The sequence below is a fragment of the Pleurodeles waltl genome, chromosome 6 (assembly GCF_031143425.1).
Source record: "Pleurodeles waltl isolate 20211129_DDA chromosome 6, aPleWal1.hap1.20221129, whole genome shotgun sequence".
NCBI classification, from domain to species: Eukaryota; Metazoa; Chordata; class Amphibia; order Caudata; family Salamandridae; genus Pleurodeles; species Pleurodeles waltl.
This window is the reverse complement of record NC_090445.1, coordinates 748,493,462-748,513,873: the sequence shown is the minus strand read 5'-3', so window position 1 is coordinate 748,513,873 and position 20,412 is coordinate 748,493,462. Positions and strand designations below refer to the sequence as shown.

General features: G+C 45.6%; 1 protein-coding gene across 26 annotated transcripts in view; it reads right to left on the bottom strand.

The window, feature by feature from the left end:
- ABLIM1 (actin binding LIM protein 1) overlaps positions 1-20,412 on the bottom strand; it is a 786,962-nt gene that overhangs the window by 413,363 nt on the left and 353,187 nt on the right. The window contains exon 1 of one of the 26 annotated variants that reach the window (XM_069239303.1): positions 18,364-18,463. The exons of the other annotated variants lie outside the window; for them this stretch is intronic. The gene's annotated coding sequence lies outside the window, so the exon portion shown is untranslated. Of the gene's footprint in view, positions 1-18,363; positions 18,464-20,412 lie in introns of those variants that run through there. 26 annotated transcript variants of the gene reach the window in all.

The window sequence follows — 20,412 nt, the reverse complement described above, 5'->3', positions numbered from 1 at the left end:
GTTAAGCCTCTTTCCTGACCGAGAAGGTGGCCCTGCCCTTCCAGACGCCGATGCACTGCCACAGCAGTGCACAAGAGTTTTAAAATAGAACAGATGACTCTGCCCACCAACAACACTAAATTAGATCATAATTATAAATAAAGTACAATGGGAAAGAACGCTAACAAAGCACAAAACTAGCCTTTTGTCCCCAGGGGTCCTGCTGCTCACTTCATCTGCTCTACTGGGTTAACGTGAGTTGCAATGATGGGCGGCAATTGTCAACAATTCGGGCTTCTCACAGTGGATCTGCTGCACCGGTGAGATAAAGTAACTCAGTGGGTTGAACAACTTTTATAGGGAATCTAGAGCCAACATTAAAAACAACTCCAATGGCTAATGTTATTAATACTGTCAGAATATCAGGAAGATCTATCGTGTACATTCTGATTATGCTACAAACATTGACAAAGTCAATGTGTCTCGGCTTTGGGACATATTCGCCTTTTCAGTACCTTTTCACAATAATGTACAGCATCCCCCATACTGTGCAGCATTGCTAAAGAGTAGAAAAAAACAAAAGCTGTGGTGTAGCCCACCACATCATTTTGTAGACACACACAACACACATTGGTGCACCTAAAAAATAGTGTTTGTGCTTTATTCAATTTAGTTACAGATCCGAGTTGGATTGGTAAACTAAAAAAATAAGTTGTGCAAAAGCATTTTTTAAAGTAACAGGGAGGGGGGAATGGGTGAGCACCATGGAGGGCATGGGTAGGGTACAAAACATAGTCAGAAGCCACACAGGGCGCTGGTGGGGAAAGCAACACAGAAGGTGGGGTGGATGCAACTCGGAAGGCAAGGGGAGAGAAAAATGGAGCGTGGGGAGTAGACACAAACACACACAAGCAAAAGAGCAACACAGTGGAGGGGTAGTACATGAGGACAAGCGCAACATAGAGGGAGCAGAGGAAAAGCACATTGGCTAGTGAGAGCAACACAGAGCACAGAGGAAGGAAAGAGAAGGACACAAAGAAGACAGCTGATAATCACATGCACTCTCATAGAGTGCCTAACAAAAAAAACAGAGAACCTGAAAAACAAGCAGTGGAATGATGCAAGTGATGAGGCCATGCTCCAGTGGTGAGACAAACAAGAAGAGGAAGGAAAGCCCACAAAAGTAGAAAAACAAGCTTCCTTGGCCGCCCACGTTGGCAAATCTCATCAGGAGGCAGTCTAGCACTCAAATTACTTGGTCACCAACTTAAAGTTGGTGTGCACTCGCTAGAAAAAACTCTGCCATGTAGCGGTTGGCAGAACTTTTTTGGGAATTGCAGAGTGGAGTGGGCAAAACTCTGTGAATCCACAGGAGGAGCAGAGTTTACCGCTGTTAGAAATGGTGTCTCTAGTTGGCAGTCGGTTTGCACCCTGTCCAAGTAGGGACCCTCACTCTAGTTAGGATAAGGGAGATACCCACTCAGATAACCCCTGCTCACCCCCTTGGTAGCTTGGCACAAGCAGTCCGGCTTATCTCAGAAGCAATGTGTAAAGCATTTGCACATAACACACAGTAATAAGTGAAAACACTACAAACGGTCACCACACCAGTTTTAGAAAAATAGCCAATATTTATCTATATAAAATAAGACCAAATACGATAAAGATCCAACATACGGTAATAAAAATATGAATTCTGCAAGATTTACTCAAAAATACACTTCTTTGAAGATGATAGCTCCAACTGGAGCATTCACAGCGTCGTGATCAACAAAACCCACGTTTTAGGCTGGCCGCAGAGTTGCGGGCCAGCTACGGTGTTGGGAAGACCCACAAACAGTACCTTGGATTTGCACGGCGCTGTGATCCTCGCAGTGAGCTCCGGAGAGCGGCATCGCTGACGTGGCGGTGTCGGTTCCGGAGTTGTCGGGCCCTTGAGGTCACACGCGTTGCGGATCGAACTCCAGGCTAATGAAGTCAGGTGCGCCGGTGTGGATGGCGTCGGGGCTGCGGTGCGAAGTGGGAGGATGCGACGTGCGGTGCCACAGGTCACGGTGCAGGCAGCGGCTCAGTGACGGCATCCAGCAGCATCGGTGAGACCAGGGCTGCGGTGTGAAACGGGGCGGTGCAACGTACGGAGTCCACAGGTCACGGTGCAGGCAGTGGCGTCGTCGTTGCTGAAGTGCTGTCGTCGGTAGGCCCAAGCCAGCGGAGCGGGACGGGACAGTCCTTCGTGACCCTCACAAGCGGTGTCCACAGGCCACGGTGCAGGCAGGATGCCTGGTGACGACACAGTAGTCGATGGTGCTGGTGCCGGTGTCAGCAGGAGCGGCGGCATCGGGGATGCCCAGGCTGCGGGGTCAGCAGTCAATGCTGGAGTGCGGGGCCCACAGGTCGCGGGCGAGCAGCGGCTCAGTGAAGTCGTCCGATGGCGGCATTGGGGAGACCAGGGTCGCAGTGCGAAGCAGGGCAATGCGACTCCGTGTGGCGTCGGCAGGTCGCGGTGCAGGCCAGCATCATCGTTGGGGGCGTTGCAGTGGTTTCTCCTCTTGAACAGCACAAAACACACAGTTCCCAGTGCTGCAGGTCGAGGAAACTGAAGTCTTTGGTGTCCCTGAGACTGCCAACAGGAGGCAAGCTCTACTCCAGGCCCTTGGAGAATTTTCTCAAGCAGGACACACAGCAAAGTTCACCCTTTGCACTCTTTTCAGGCAGAAGCAGCAACTGCAGGCCAGTCCAGCAAAGCAACACAGCAAAGGGACAGTACTCCTCCTTCAGTTATTCAGCTCTTCTCCTAGGCAGAGGTTCCTCTTGGTTCCAGAAAGATTCTACAAGTCTGGGGTTTTGGGACTTCTTCTTATATCCAGTTCTGCCCTTGAAGTTGGCAAACTTCAAAGCAAAGTCTCAAGTGTTTGCAAGATCCTCCCTAGTCCAGGCCAGGCACCAGACACTCACCAGGGGGATCGGAGACGGCATTTTGTGAGGGCAGGCACAGTCCTTTCAGGTGTGAGTGACCACTTCTCCCCTCCCCTCCAGCACAGATGGCTAATCAAGATATACAGGCTACACCCCAGCCCCCTTTGTGTCACTGTCTAAAGGAGAGGTGTGAACAGCCTGTAAAGAAATGGCTCCCTGTTGCAGTTACCCCCCACTTTTTGCCTGATACTGATGCTGACTTGACTGAGAAGTGTGCTGGGACCCTGCTAACCAGGCCCCAGCACCAGTGTTCTTTCACCTAAAATGTACCATTGTTTCCACAATTGGCACAACCCTGGCACCTAGGTAACTCCCTTGTAACTGGTACCCCTGGTACCAAGGGCCCTGATGCCAGGGAAGGTCCCTAAGGGCTGCAGCATGTCTTATGCCACCCTAGGGACCCCTCACTCAGCACAGACACACTGCTTGCCAGCTTGTGTGTGCTGGTGGGGAGAAAATGACTAAGTCGACATGGCACTCCCCTCAGGGTGCCATGCCAACCTTCCACTGCCTGTGGCATAGGTAAGTCACCCCTCTAGTAGGCCTTACAGCCCTAAGGCAGGGTGCACTATACCACAGGTGAGGGCATATGTGCATGAGCACTATGCCCCTACAGTGTCTAAGCAAAACCTTAGACATTGTAAGTGCAGGGTAGCCATAAGAGTATATGGGCTGGGAGTCTGTCAAAAACGAACTCCACAGCTCCATAATAGCTACACTGAATACTGGGAAGTTTAGTATCAAACTTCTCAGAATAATAAACCCACACTGATGCCAGTGTTGGATTTATTAAAAAACGCACACAGAGAGCATCTTAGAGATGCCCCCTGTATTTTACCCAATTGTTCAGTGTAGGCTGACTGGTTCCAGCAGCCTGCCACAACCGAGACATGTTGCTGGCCCCATGGGGAGAGTGCCTTTGTCACTCTGAGGCCAGTAACAAAGCCTGCACTGGGTGGAGATGCTAACACCTCCCCCAGGCAGGAGCTGTAACACCTGGCGGTGAGCCTCAAAGGCTCACCCCTTTGTTCCAGCACCGCAGGACACTCCAGCTAGTGGAGTTGCCCGCCCCCTCCGGCCACGGCCCCCACTTTTGGCGGCAAGGCCGGAGAAAATAATGAGAAAAACAAGGAGGAGTCACTGGCCAGTCAGGACAGCCCCTAAGGTGTCCTGAGCTGAGGTGACTCTGACTTTTAGAAATCCTCCATCTTGTAGAAGGAGGATTCCCCCAATAGGGATAGGAATGTGACCCCCTCCCCTTGGGAGGAGGCACAAAGAGGGTGTACCCACCCTCAGGGCTAGTAGCCATTGGCTACTAACCCCCCAGACCTAAACACGCCCTTAAATTTAGTATTTAAGGGCTCCCCTGAACCTAAGAATTTAGATTCCTGCAACTTACCGAAGAAGAAGACTGCTGAGCTGAAAACCCCTGCAGAAGAAGAAAGACACCAACTGCTTTGGCCCCAGTCCTACCGGCCTGTCTCCTGCCTTCTAAAGAACCCTGCTCCAGCGACGCTTTCTCCAGGACCAGCGACCTCTGAATCCTCAGAGGACTGCCCTACTTCCAAGAGACCAAGAAACTCCCGAGGACAGCGGCACTGCTCCAAAAAGAACTGCAACTTTGTTTCAAGTAGCAGATTTAAAGACCCCTGCAACTCCCCGCAAGAAGCGTGAGACTTGCAACACTGCACCCGGCGACCCCGACTCGACTGGTGGAGAAACAACGCTTCAGGGAGGACCCTCCGGTGACTCTACGACTGTGAGTAACCAAAGTTGTCCCCCCTGAGCCCCCACAGCGACGCCTGCAGAGGGAATCCCGAGGCTCCCACTGACCGCGACTGCCTGAACTCCCTTTCCCGACGGCTGGAAAAGACTCTGCACCCGCAGCCCCCAGCACCTAAAGAAACAGAACTCCTGTGCAGGAGTGACCCCCAGGAGGCCCTCTCCCTTGCCCAGGTGGTGGCTACCCCGAGGAGCCCCCCCCTTGCCTGCCTGCATCGCTGAAGAGACCCCTTGGTCTCCCATTGAAAACTAAAGGAAACCCGACGCTTGTTTGCACACTGCACCCGGCTGCCCCCGCGCTGCTGAGGGTGTACTTTCTGTGTGGACTTGTGTCCCCCCCGGTGCCCTACAAAACCCCCCTGGTCTGCCCTCCAAAGACGCGGGTACTTACCTGCTGGCAGACCGGAACCGGGGCACCCCCTTCTCTCCATTGAAGCCTATGCGTTTTGGGCACCTCTTTGACCTCTGCACCTGACCGGCCCTGAGCTGCTGGTGTGGTAACTTTGGGGTTGCTCTGAACCCCCAACGGTGGGCTACCTTGGACCCAAACCTGAGACTTGTAAGTGATTTACTTACCTGACAAAACTAACAAAAACTTACCTCCCCCAGGAACTGTGAAAATTGCACTGTGTACACTTTTAAAACAGCTTATTGTGTTTTATGTAAAAAGTATACATGCTAATGTAATGATTCAAAGTTCCTAAAGTACTTACCTGCAATACCTTTCAAATGAGATATTACATGTAGAATTTGAACCTGTGGTTCTTAAAATAAACTAAGAAAATATATTTTTCTATAACAAAACCTATTGGCTGGATTTGTCTCTGAGTGTGTGTTCCTCATTTATTGCCTGTGTGTATGTACAACAAATGCTTAACACTACTCCTTTGATAAGCCTACTGCTCGACCACACTACCACAAAATAGAGCATTAGTATTATCTCTTTTTGCCACTATCTTACCTCTAAGGGGAACCCTTGGACTCTGTGCATACTATTCCTTACTTTGAAATAGTGCATACAGAGCCAACTTCCTACACAGCCCAACTGTCAAACTGACCCAGACGGGGAATCCACAAACAGGCAGAGTCACAGAATGGATTAAGCAAGAAAATGCCTACTTTCTAAAAGTGGCAATTTCAAGCTAACAATCTAAAGAACAACTTCACTAAAAGATGTATTTTTAAATTGTGAACTCGGAGATCCTAAACTCCACATTTTTATCTTCTCTCAAAGAGAATCTGCGCTTTAAGGATATTTAAAGGCAGCCCCCATGTTAACCTATGAGAGAGATAGGCCTTGCACAGTGAAAACCGAATTTGGCAGTATTTCACTGTTAGGACATGTAAAACATATTACTATATGTCCTACCTTAAACATACACTGCATCCTGCCCATGGGGCTACCTAGGGCCTAATTGAGGGGTGTCTTACATGCAGTAAAAGGGAAGGTTGAGGCCTGGCAAGTGGATACACTTGCCAAGTCGAATTGGCAGTTTAAAACTTCACACACAGACACTGCAATGGCAGGTCTGAGTCATGTTTACAGGGCTACTAATGTGGGTGGCACAACCAGTGCTGCAGGCCCACTAGTAGCATTTGATTCACAGGCCCTGGGCACCTCTAGGGCATGTTACTAGGCACTTCTTAGTAAATCAAATATGCCAATTATGGATAAACCAATCCACAGTACAATTTATATGGGGAACACTTGCACTTTAGCACTGATTAGCAGTGGTAAATTGGCAGAGTCCAAAACCAGGAGGTCAGAAGGCAAAAAGACAGGGGAGACACACTAAAAAGCTGCCAGGTCTAACAACTGCCCACCCCTAGTATTTAACAAGGGCGTAACATAGTGATCCTTACTGGCACAATCTCACATTCAATGCTGCTCAGCAGTCCCCGCCATTTGGCTGTAAGTAGCAAACAAATCACCATAGCCATGACGATAGCTCAGAGAATTGAATATTCGCTGCTTGAGCATGTAGGGGCCTGCTGGTTAGGAGTGTACATCTTGGAAAAGTTGTCTTCGCCTACTATCATTCAGAGGTCTATGAGCTGAGTATTTTTTAATTGAGTAGTTGTAACAGCTAATATCTACAGCACTCATAAACAGCAGAAGTATTATATTAAGTATTATCATTCCTGGTTTACCTTTAGTAAAACGTCCGTACTTAAAGCAAATGCTCTAAGACGTCAAATGGTAAACTGGATAATACAATGTGGCAACATTTAAAAGTAAGAAATTCGTCAGAGCTCCAGCCAGTCGTGAAACTGTACACTTTAACACCAATATTTAAAAAGTCGTCACCTCTAGGCTATTGTTGGTCAATGGATCACAAGTGGACAAGACATAACATGAAGCACAGATGAAGTAACACTTCAAATGCGTTCTATACATGATCAGCCTTACTTGATTGCAAGCATCATCCTCTGCCAGACAACAGATGGAGTGCCGCCACAGACAACAAACATTTGCAATGCACTAGGGTCTCGCATTTGTCGGAGTTACAGCTATTCCCAGTTGTAAACTCCCAATCGGATTTTTCTTGCATTAAAAGAAAAAAACAGCGCGATCGTGCTGCTACAGTTCACATGTAATAATACCTATCGGCAAAAGTGCAATTATGAACGTAATCGGCAAAAGTGCAATTAACTGTGTAACAAGGTCGATAGTATGCAAAGCGCTCGACTTCTGCCCAGCGAGATCGTGCTGCGAAAATATAGAAAAAGTAGTCCATAAACCAGACGGGAAACAGCAAGCCTTGCATGTTTTCTGTACTTGGTCGCTGCGCTCGAGGAGGGCTAACCACCGGAAAAGGCATGACGTATGCGTGCCTTCCACTAATCAAAGGAAGTGGATTCTAACAGGCAAGCCAACATGCCAATGAAAGACACTGACGTGACGTCGACGGGGCTCCAAGCTCTTTTCTAATACCTAAAGCGTCTCACTAGCGATACGCATGCGCAAGCGCATGCAACGCAGGCACAACCCTAAAAATGGGGCAATGCAAGTAAACACGAATGTTGCAAAGATCTCTGAAAAAAGTCTACGGTGACAAGGAGACCTCAGTGTCCAGCTAAGAGCTGGGCTCTGCTCTCAGGGTTTCTGTCTGTACATTCCGACACAAAAGATGAAAGTGGTGCAAGGCTTTATTTCTACAGTGACCAAAAAGTGATGTGCAGCCCCACTCCAAGAGAAGAAGCTGTACAGCCAACAGTAGTCCGACCACCCCAGAGGTCAGGTAGTAGTCAGAAGGAGCACTCCTATAGAAGTACCTAGAACTTGTTCACCTATTGTCCCTCAAAGTGCCATCTTTGTATTGCCGTACTCTGGCACTTCTAGATTTGAGGCAAGGAACAGACTGTTATGCAGGCCGTTAAGTAGGGAAATTTGTGTGGCCCTAACAGTCACAGAAAATGGGGTAGGTTTCGAATATGTGTGTAGTGGTATTTATATAGTAAAAAACAAAGAAGCCGGGGAATCATCGGAGAGCTGAACAGGGTACGAAGGTGCAAGAGCACCATTCTGCTCTTTCACAAGAGAAGTGAACCTCTTCTGCACAGTCATAATGCTCCCCGAAGAGATGTACCTTCACCTTCTTTCTCAATTGCAGGAGGATTTAGGCATTTCTGGTGTTGGTGTGGATATTTTTCCAGGACCCAGAAGTCCTTGACAATGCTTAATATGGTGGCAGCTGTCATAGCAAGCACGACCTTAACTGCGTCCTGGAGAGAAGGATTTTTAGGTGGTCCAAGACAGAGCCACAATGTGGCAGACTGTCATAAGTGCCAATGTTGACAATTAAGTGCAAGTGCTGAGTACCCTAAAGCACTGGCTCAAATTAAGCACTGGATGGAGCCCAGTACCACAACTATAGTTCAAGTTTACTCCCCCAGAAGGTGGGGGAAACCCACTTCTTTGCTTGCATTAAGGGCCCGGAGAACGTATGACTCCACTGACTTGGGCGCTACATGCTAACCCAAAGCATGTTTGCCTGCGTGGGTTTTACTACTTACAGTGTGACACAAATCCCATCAGCAAACTAGGCAAAGTTTGATTTTGTACACATTGAAAGAGGCAAAAATCTGCTAATGACGTGTTCTAGCATACTATTTTGACTATCTCATTCTTTGCATTTTTATATAATTTCAATACTTCTGTCCCCTCATTTTAATGGACCATATAATATTCTTTGCAAGATACTGAAGACCATATGGCAATTCCTTTGGTGCACAATGGGGGGGATAAGTAGATACTGATCAGTGGGCTGGAGCTAGGGGTGAGGGAGGTGCTGCCGCACCCCCATACAATTTGAAAGAGTTTAGATGGAGAATGAGCCAGAAAGGGGACCTTCAAAGTTTTCATTTGTGGCAACATTTGTTGTGTTTTAAAAGAAGCAGTTTCAAATATCCCCTCTGCCTTTGGTGGAGCGACCTTCACATCGCTCCAGCACCACTGCACTGATGGCACATTTGTGCTTTATTTTCTGTGAAAAACCTGTCTTTACATCACTACTCTCACTCACAGATACCTCTAGGAAGGTAATATTGGTCTCAATGTAAATTTGAACGAATTATTTGATCAATTAATATCCTCCCTCTAAGTCTACCTCTGGGCCCTTCCTCTGCTGGGCCATTGCTTTTTTAAAGAGAGCTGGGTGTACCCATCACCAAAGGATGGCATGAAAACTGAGAGGCTCTTGTCCGGGACTCCTCTGAATTTGGGTCCACACTCATTAGGAATAGAACAAAAGGTTCTGGAGAATTAACAGCTGAGTTTTCTTTCTCGCACAGGTGATAGGTGTTGTCATAATAAATATAGGTTTGGATTACGGTCGGTGACATTTGCTGAAAATCAAGGAAGTGGAATTTGTTCTTTGTTTTCATCAGCAGGTGAGGTTTGAGAGTGACTTCTGTCACCAGTTGTTAACTTTGGCTCTTTCAGGCTATTTTTGACTCTAGTACAAAACCTGGAGATATTTTGCCACAGAAGCTAATGTTGATTCGATTTTCTCCGTGCTCCTACACAAGCAACACCAAGCATCATTCCCCTTCAGTACTTCAAAAATGTGAGGAACTAGAAAAAACAAAAAGCTTGTCTGAAAATATAAAACAAAATGGCAGCATGATATTAGATACAATTCAATGTGCGTTCCCGTCAAGATTTTAGTTGTATGTTATAAATGCTTCTTATTCAGTAAGGACTGGGGATTCCATGGCTGATGGGCACAACTTGGGTAAATGGCTTTGCAAATTGGAGTAGCACAGGCAATGAATATTTCAGTCAGTTTAACAGTGATGCAGCACATCAGATCCAGGTCTAGCTCTCTAGCTCATAACAGCAACTGCTGATTCTCCCTCACCTCACTCCAGTCCTCGCATTCCTCTGGCAATCCAGCATTCCAGTACATAAGCCTTAATTCTGCATGGCAGCAGCCTCTAAGGTACTGCTTACACTAACCAAGCTGAAAGTATCTCTCCGGCAGATCCCAACTACTACACTGCAACAAACTGCACAGACGGCCAAGTGGCTGCCTTAAAGATCCGGAACAGACACAGATGCATGCAGATATGTTTTTTCAGCACTGAAACAAAGGACAACCTTTGCATTGAGAGATCATTTGGTTATGAAACCATACTTAACATCCTTCGATCACTAAGTCCTACTCGATGTCCCTTGTGTGTGAATGGGCTTCAATGACATCATGATGCAAAGGCTCACGCGCTGCCTGCCCAACTATTCCCATCTCATTTAGATGCGCCCCACTACTTGACAAACCTATCATTCAGATATACACCTCTGCATCAGATTGCAACCCTGTGATCTCCACAAGACAAGATTCTTTCTTCACTTACATCTTGAACCTCTACCTGGAACCATTTGCGTGGTCCTTAATGAAAGCATCAAAATTCATTACTATGCAGATGCCGCATGGTTTGACCACCAGAAAGACTATTTATCCACAGTTCAGGTTTGAATCTTAAAGTCCTAGTAGAAGATGAATACCACAAAAATGGACGTTTCTCTGGTTGCCATTGATGACAGGGAAGCAAAAGTATGATTCTGGCTCTGAGCTTGGAAATTTGTTGGAGTTTTACTCCAGACCAAGGATCTCTCCAACCCACTTAGCCTCTACACTGACATTAAGCTTGCCCTCAAGATACCCATTGCTAAGATGATATTGGCTTCTGGCACCATCTCTCACTTCTGCACATACACAACATATATCAATTGTATCTACTGTAAATTCACTTCTGAACTGTCGTAAGAGAACATGCTGAAGGAGGCAGACAGACTCAAAGGGTCGAGAACTCATTAAGAAGTCACACCCCAGTTCAAGAACTCCACTGGCTCCCTTTTGCATGAAATTCATGCTCATCAAGCACTGAAAAATATCCTTTCTACATCCAAACAATAACAACACACACAGCTTGACACTGTCATGTAAGATATGAAGAAATGCAAGAAGGCAGACTTTAGAAGACACCCTTCTTGTAGTAAGCACCTAGGAACTAGAACAATATCTAATCAATGTAGACTAATGGATTACTTTTTCACTTTAGGACGGTGCTGAAGACCAGCGTCTTCAGAGAAGATTTTGTAAGCTAGAAGTAAAAAGTTGTACATTAACCCACCACACTCCACCAAGGAGTTGTTCCTCAATGGAGATTTGCACTAATTCCTATTACATAGAACACTCCTTTTTATGGTTAGCTTTGCACTATAGCAGTACCCGGGAGAGGAAAGGCTGGATCGCTGTTAAACTAACCTGTACATAATTCGAATGTTGCCATCTAATAATATATTTATTAACGAGGCTTTGTGACTGAATCAAGTAAGTATGCACATTATCACGCCCGCGGTTGAAGGCTGCACCTCATGCTCTAACTAGGGTGGAACCAAATCCTTGTAGAGTAGGCTAAACCTTGAGTTATGAATAATCCTCTTGTTTCCATCCTATACCTGTGCCCTTTTATTAAGTGCAGTCAGAGCAAGTCTTGCACTGTAAAGGTCACGTAATAAACACATAGCTTGTCACTGGCCCCTCAGCTGAATACTACTGTTTTCCAGGAAATGACATGCCAGAGGGAGCTACAATAGAATACAGTGTGGTGTTGTACTTCGGGGCCTTACTACAAAGGCCACGAAGACTGCTGAGAGAAACACAACACAAGAGAACCTGGTACTCTATTCAGCCCACACTTCCGTGGCACGTGCAGCCAATTTATTTAGCCCTTGATATCACCAGGATGTTTCCATTAAGCTGAGGGTGGAGCTTTAAGTGGGCCGGGTCCTGCCGGTTGCTGAGCACCAGTAGTTCTAAAAAGCAGGTGGTGAGACGGGTCCCTATCGGGCTCTCCATTTTTGCCCTCGCCCTCGGGGTGAAAAAAAAAATCTTAACTCTGTAGCAGTACCACCCTGAACTGCCTTTGGTGTAACTTCAAAGAGACTCGCTATAGTTCTTTCAGTCTCATCATTTCAGAACTGAAGCATTTTCAATACTGTAACAGCAACGCCATTGTTGTTACTTTTTATCTTATGCAAATAACAACCATTGACAAAGCCAATAATACTGGCTTATAGGTGTAGTGTTAGATGCAATGACCGAAAGAAGCATCAAAATACCAGTCGGGCAGCACACTATGCTAAGCATCTGTTTTTCGGTTCAATGTCAAATTAGACTCGCACTTAAATGTCTTTGAGAGACCCTCCAGTTTTTTCATCCCTCTTATAGCCCTGCCTAGGGGGTAGTGTCTTTCTGCATGCATGCCCACTTCAGACCGGGACCATAGCACTAGACCCAAAATGAGCAATTCTGGTGAAACGCTTTGCGATTATCTGAGGAGAGAACTTGTTAGGAGAAAAGCGTTTTCAGGATCAACACCATATTTCCCGGACATCCTTGTGATGGCCTCCCCCGATGGACGTCCCTCTCGGGGCCTCCTCGGGTGCTCTCCGAATGGACAGCACTGCCGGAATCACACAGTGCGCAGCTGCAAAAGAAAGGAACGCGCTACTAAATTTAGCGTTACAAGCGGTACAGTAGTTGAAGAGACATCATACGTTGGCTGTGGTGAAGGCAGCAGTATAGCGCCCTCGCCGGGTAGGTCTAGGCCTCTTGTGGCCTCCATCACCCCCTTGTTAGCCTCGCTCTGCCAACAGCTGCCGCCCGCCTGGAATTCCGTTCATATCAGCATGGAGGCCTGTCCTGCTCTCTTGGGGGCTGAGTAAGATTATTCCTGTTTCTGCGGCCCTTTATCAGCGCTCTTTGGGAGCTATATTTAGAGCGCTGCTCTCAGGGTGGCATGTGCCTGGTGGCGCTGCACATCTATGGGTCTGAAAACAATAAGGCTGCTTCGCTCTCCAGAGATAAGGGGGTTGGGGCGACAACTTCGGAAAGAATCCAAGCCAGCCACTGCAGATTATGTCCAAACCAGAGGGGCCCTTCTTTGCTTCCCTTTACAGAACTCAACTGCCTCTAGGCACGGGACACTTCAGCAAAATACCACGGGAAGCGGAAGTGACGTGAAATCTTCATAGGCCCTAAGATTAGGGATTCCAAGGCCCGGACCAAGCATACCAAAGGGGAAGCCAAGCGTAGAAGCGGCCGTCCCTGACTAACCTCAATCTTTGATCAATGTCCAGCGCTTAATTTGAGCCAGTGGTTGCAGGTAGGGCCTACTGGTACTCACTTTTGGAGACCAGCCCTAGTTTTTCGTTATCCTACTATGACCCAGACCAGGAGAGAGAAAAACACAGAAGGGTGAACTAAGGAGGAAGAGAAGACAGAGATGCATTGACAAAGAGAGAAAGAAGGACCCTGCAAGAGAGAGAAAAAGGCACTGGGAGGGTCTGATGGTGGATTAAAGAGGCATGAGGCGGAATCAAGGCTACGCAGCCTCTCTTACATAGGCGAAGATTGCCATTCTCTTGAGCTTCTCCTATCATGTCTTTCTTCCCTCTCTCAATTACTCACTAACTTTCCAGTTCATCCTAACTTTTGGCTATGCTGCACTACTGTCCTCTCCCACAATGCAGTTTGACTACCCAGTCTCTTAACCCCTCAATCTTTCTGTACTTTTTTACCCCTTCGAGTTGATGTGGTTACTGACCCGGTCGTGTCTGCTGTATTAGGCAACAGAGGTGGGCGAACCAATAAATTAACAGGGAGAGCAGAGTCAAGCCAATGGTCTGGCTTGGATCTTAAAACTCATGCACGAACCGAGCCGTGAAAGTACTTGCTATGTAAAATATACAACAAACATATGGAAGCTTTGACATTAATTAGGCACATTATAGCACTGCACTGAGAAGTATTTATTAAAGGTGATAGTTTTGTACAACTGGTACTCAGAACTCACATATTTGAGGTGCCTTTGTTCGTGATAATGAAGAAAAAAGAGTTTCGGTAAAATAAAATATTTGCCTAAGATCACACAGTTTAAGGGGTGAAACTATGATTTATCTAGGTTTTCTGGTTTCACTTTGTACAAATCAGCCAGTAAATGGGTATCTATTTGTCTTTCCTCATATTAAGGCTTTCTTTCTACCACTTATTGCACTTTCTGCAGTTTTTAAAATATAGCGTAAACTCAACCCGAAGGTATTGGAGTGCTCTACATGAGAACTTGTTACAGTACACAAGGACACATACATTGTTTACAGGCACTGGGAGATTTAGTGATTTGCCCCAAATCACAGGATGTTGAGCCAATGCCAAGACTTAATCCTGTCTGACCAGTTCCACAGTTGGCAGCTCTGACCACAATGCCACATCCTGGGTAGAGAGAGGGAGGCAGGCTGAAGCCACATAAAAGCTTGGCTTGTTATGGACTTCTGGTTCCAACAGGACCTTGAGCTGAGCCAGAGCGAGGGTTCTAGCATGAGCCAGGTTCAAGCTTTCAGTGACTTGCCCACCTCCATTAGGCAATGCCATCAGTAAGGCTGAGAGTGCACAGTAGAAGCCTTGTGGTTTTATTGCCTACTTATCTGTCTTTAACAACCTCAACTTTGCATGACAGTGACATTATAACATGTTTAATAAATTGTTAGATTAAGAACATCAACCAAAATGTATAAGCCAAAACAATGTCCAAATCCATCATATTCAATTAAATCTGCTGTGTGCATACTTCTCAAAGTTGGTATGTGGATTTGCTTTTACATTCTTCACATGCCCCACACTGTTTACCATGTCTTCTCACAGGCTCCTTGGGGGTACCACCATGCCAGTTAATACCCTGCCTTGATCCCATAATTAAAGTCAGCCACAGCACATCTCCACTGAGGCACGTTCCCAGTCATTGCATCTTTGTATCAGCACAGTACAAGCCAATACATCCCTATGGTGGCTCAATGCAACTGAATTTGTCCCTATGGTGGCTCCATGCCTGTGAATACATCCCTATGGTGGCACCAGGCTAGTGAACTCATTCACAACTCTGCACATCACCATGGTGCCATCACTCCATCATACACAATCTATGGTAACACAATTCTTGTCAACACATGCCCCTGGTAACACGCCACCAACCATAAGCTCATGGTGACCCAGTCCCAGTGCACATATGCTCTTGGCGACACTATAAAAATGAACATATCCAAATAAACATATGGTAGGTCACTCTCAGTCAGCTCGCCCACATTTTGTTAAAGGATGACAAACATTCAGTCAGCATATGAGAATGGTTACACATCCCCAAACAGCAAATCCCCTGCAGAATCAATCTCAGGGACTGCATGTCTGTAGTGGCACAACCCTGCGTGGCATATTATTTTGGTGGCACTATCCAAGTCAATATACTAGGCATTCCAAAGCCAGCACATGCCCATGGCTCAGCAATGCTAATCTGCACATTGCCATGATGGCACAACCCTAGTCTGCACACCCTTCTAGAAGGAAAATCCCATGATTTTTTGTACATAAGGCCACAATCCCAACCATCACATCACCATAGTAGTCACATGATTTTGCACACCTGCAAAGTGGCACAACAAAACAATCCATATTGGGGACACAATCCTGTCGCACACGTTGCCATGCTTATACAATTCTCATAAACATATATTAACCATCCTAAAAGTGATTTGATGATTTATTCAGGGTGTTAAGCACTGTACAACTATTACAAAAGAATACCATGCATTATAATGTAATACACTGTCTCATACAGCATGCTACTAACATATCCTCCGAAGTAGTCCCAGAAACATATTCCCCAGGGGCAATACAAGCACACATATCCTCCTTCACACAATTTCAATAAACATACTGATTCTGACTCATTCCATATAAATAGATCCCTGTGGTAAATCACAAAGAATATATGCCTTCCATCACATAACCCCAATAAATATGGGGTGGGCCACTGGAATTATGCAGTTCTGTAGTCATGCTTTTTTTGCATAATTATGAATTTGTTACATTTATCACATAATCCATCATCTGATGCATAATCTCCCCATTTTATGAAAAACAATTCTAGCTCAAACGGATCGAAAGATACTTAAAACTTATTCACCTGCAGTGAAAGGCCCTTCGCAAAATGTTAACTGGCCATCTTTAATTTGCTCATTTCTGTATTTGGTTGTTAAACTAGTACCGATGAGGTGAAATCTTTACTCAGACAGTATTACCATGTGTAAAAATTACAAAATAATGAAGCAATACTATAAAAAATGTCCCACATTATGCTGCATAATTTGCCTTTCCTTGCTGCATAATTTAGTCAACCATGCCACATAATTTGGTGCTTTCCTGCCGTATAATCCCCATAGCCCTGCATATAAGTGTAGCATGCTACCAATGCTCGTTTTCCCTACGGTACTTCAAGAGAAAGGTGTTGATGTCCTCTGTTGTTTGTGATAGCTACTTTTGATTAAAAGACAGTCAGTCTATAATGTGATTTTGAAAACAGTTCTTTCACTCCTCTGACGACTACTGTCACACATCTCGATTTTTGCTTGTTTAAATCTGCTAGGACAGCTCTGATCTTTCATTTTATCAGCCTGGGAAAGATGGCAGACTACGTCTGCCCTCCAAGATGCTAACCTATGCCCTGTAGCTGACACACAGGGCCTATCATACCAAGTTATCTCTCTCACTGTACATATGAACAGACCGTGCCCAGAACATGCTTTACAGAATATGGGAGGGACACAGGAAATACATTAAGGTCCCATCTGGCAGGCGATGGACTCTGACCCAGCCCTATTGGCATATCAGGTTATTAGTCTCCAAGAAACTCTTCAGTCTCATCCACTTACTCTCTAAGCAGTGCTGGAACAGGAAAAAGTTTACTCTGGGAACACATGAATTCAGGGGTCAAGATTTGGTAGCTGAAGGATGGAGTCACAAGAGGCGGAGTCACGAGAAGCGTATTTAATATAAAATTCTGCCACAAATACATTTGCAACAAAGACAAATGTGACAGTACATCTGTTATAGCTTATTAAATGTATCACTAACTGGCTGCGTTTTAAAATGCCTTACAGAGCTAAGCACCTGCTGCAGAGATCCGTGTATGCCCGTAAAGTTTCAGGGGATAATAATAATGGTAAAGTAACTTTAGTTGGTAAAGTACTTGTTGGAGAGATATATGCTATTTCCAGTCATAGTTTTGACACAAAGTAGCATAGAGGGTTAATGTGCCTGCTGCAAAGCACACTGTGGAACATTGAAATCACAGACTTGTGTCTTATGTAGGTAGCTAAGTGGGTTACTGCTTTGACACAGAGATCCTTTTGTTACGTGCAGTTGATAAGTTGCATTCTTCTAACATGGCACAGGTATGACCTGGCCTCAAGGACCTGCATGCAAACTGTAAGGAATGTCTTAGAGCCTTATTGTTTTTCTCATAATTTGACATTATTCTAAGGTTGTTAAATCGTGTTCCCTTGGGTAATAATAAAGTCTTATTAGTACAGGCAACTCCAGCCACTTGTCACATTTTAAATCCTGATTTCGTGTTTCTCCTGACCATACACTCATATAATGCCTACCAGTAAGAGTGGTGGGTGACTCCTTGAAATCCTCATGGCCTTGTGTAACATTTCCTATGCAGTGATTTACGCTCTCGTATGATTTACTGTCTTTGTATACTGTGTGCACGTGATGTACAGTGCTCTGAACACCCTACATTGGGATGAGTAGTGCTTAAAAAGAATTAATGTCACCGAGACAAATTCAGCAGATTTCACCAGGGTTAATTCTGGAACCGGGATCCGGTTCAATAAGAGCTCCCTGATTTGGGATGCAGCTAAAACTTTCTTATTTCTTTTACCATCTCCAAGCCATCCTGTCTCTGTAGACCTAACAAATGAATGAATCAGACGTGTAACTAAGAACCTATCACACAATCCACATGCTCAACATCACTCTGGGGCCAAATCCACATCAAGGTTCGGAAAGGCCAAGGACAGACTAAGGGAAATAACCCCAAGAGTCAAGACAGAGATAGAGACTGCACTGACTCGATGGTGCAATATGGCAGTCGACCGTTTCAATAAGGCTGTCTGTGCATACAGATGTGACACCAATATTTATGGATCTGTAGGTTAAGACATGTTTCAAACCCGAAAGCAGAACTATTCACAAGGCACGTGATTGACAAACAAAATCTTACCTCAGATCCCTCTGCATGTCCAAGCTCTTGGGACCTGTTCAGCGATCTATCTTGCAGTGCAAACAAGGGGCAGTGGCTCCGCTCCCTTCCAAGCTCAGACCAGGAATGTCACAAAATGGCCGCAGAACTGTGACATGGCCAGCGAGCTAACCACAAGAGTTTCCACAGCGCTTGCATCAGAGCCACAGAGCAGGGTTCTGTTATCTGCCTGTTGTTCTTGTATGCTGTGCACATCCTGACCGGGGAATTACTCAAATCTTATCGTCAGCTCAAGTCACCCTGAAGCAAGACAGTGACGACTCTGGTCTCTTGGCCGAATATGGCACAGCCATGTTGCTGATCATCATGAGAGCGGTGACTTCAATGTGCCCCACCCAAAAGATTTATTAACAACATGAACTTTCATTGATCATCCCCTGTGTTCACCAACCATTCTGGGGATGGTTCTTGCTCGTTTGTTCTGCTGCATGCGAAGATATGCTTGGAATATTTTTGAGGTGGTTTGACCATCATACACAAACACCCCCGCAGTGGTCTGCACCCTTTACGAACAGCCCTGCTTATGAAAAACTCTGCTCTACTTCACGTATAGGATATTGTGGGACCTATAGACACTGAGAACATATCTTTAATAGTATTATTTGACCGTTCGGAATCTCTGCACATGGTGAAATATATTATTTTACTGTTTATCTGTGTGAAAGTTGTGGGTGTGGTTCTCAAGGCACTTATATGGTTCAAATCTCTCCTAACATCTGTAACCCACCCAGTTGTGGCTGGAACGGACGTTTACCTCCTGGCCCCTTCTATTCTCTCATAAGGGGATCCAACACCCCTGTTGTTTTAACACGTGACTTCCACACAAGTCCACCAGGGGGCTGGGTTCTCATCCATATTACATTCACCTCTATATGAGAGTAGCTAGGCAGCCATCATGATGTCAGGCAATAATACATGAACCATGTGCCCATTCTTTTTAGAATCTAGGGCGGGGAGGTGGGAATGTACAATTTGTCACATAACAAAACCAGCACCTAAAATATTTTCATAACATGTCCCAGTTAAAGTGTAATGCAGTCTGCTGTAAATATCACACAGCGCTGATGTAAATACTGCATGGCCTCTTCACAAAGGTAAGTTTGCGACGGTGTAGGTCTGTCCTGAAAGGAATTCACCATTTCTGAGCGGAGATCTAGATTTAGACAGGTGAGTCCCCACACCCACATACAAGGGGATGAAACATCTGCAAATTAATTAACCACCGTAAATAAGTTTTCAGCAGTTTGTGGAGCTCTTCTCCATTGGGGCAGAGACCTTCCTATTGGAAGTAATATGGACTCTTTCGCAAATTAATTTTATATTGAATAATAATATTTTATTAAAAATATTAGTGCACATTTCCCTAACTCCTCCACAGCAAGTGCATGTGAAATGGAAAACAACGCAATCATTTGCATAATATGTGCAAGCAGTTCCTAATTGCAGCAGTTATCTCTTTATCCAACATGTCATAATCAAAGGTCATACATGTGTTTTTTACACTGTCAGCTACAGTAATGGGCTGTCCAGAGGGTTCCAGACAGACGATGAACTTAAAGTCATGCTCAATTTTGCACCACGCACAAAGAGTCCTGTTTCAGAACTTTTCAGTGGAAGCTGCTGTTACCCATCCAGGCTTCGCTCTCGCTGAGGTTTTTTTCAAAAAGCTGTCACAGTGGCTGAACCCTGAAAGAATGCCCACAGTGCCCCCTCCTTTTATCAGAGGGGAGTAGCCCGTTTCGCCTCCCCTGTTTGCTGGTTGTTTGTAGAGGCACAGTATTCTTACTGTACATCTGGAATCCCGTTTGTAAAATCTTTGCAGTGACACATAATAGAGATTTGCGTATTGTGTGGTAAGACTGAGTTCATGAATGTCCGACCCCTACACGAATGTCCATCAGGTGCTTGTCTCTCCTTAGGCCTACGACCATTCTGTATAATCGTTTGAGGAGGAGTTTGGAGAAAATGACTTTGTAGGTGAGAAGACACTGATTTCTTCCAAAGCCAGTA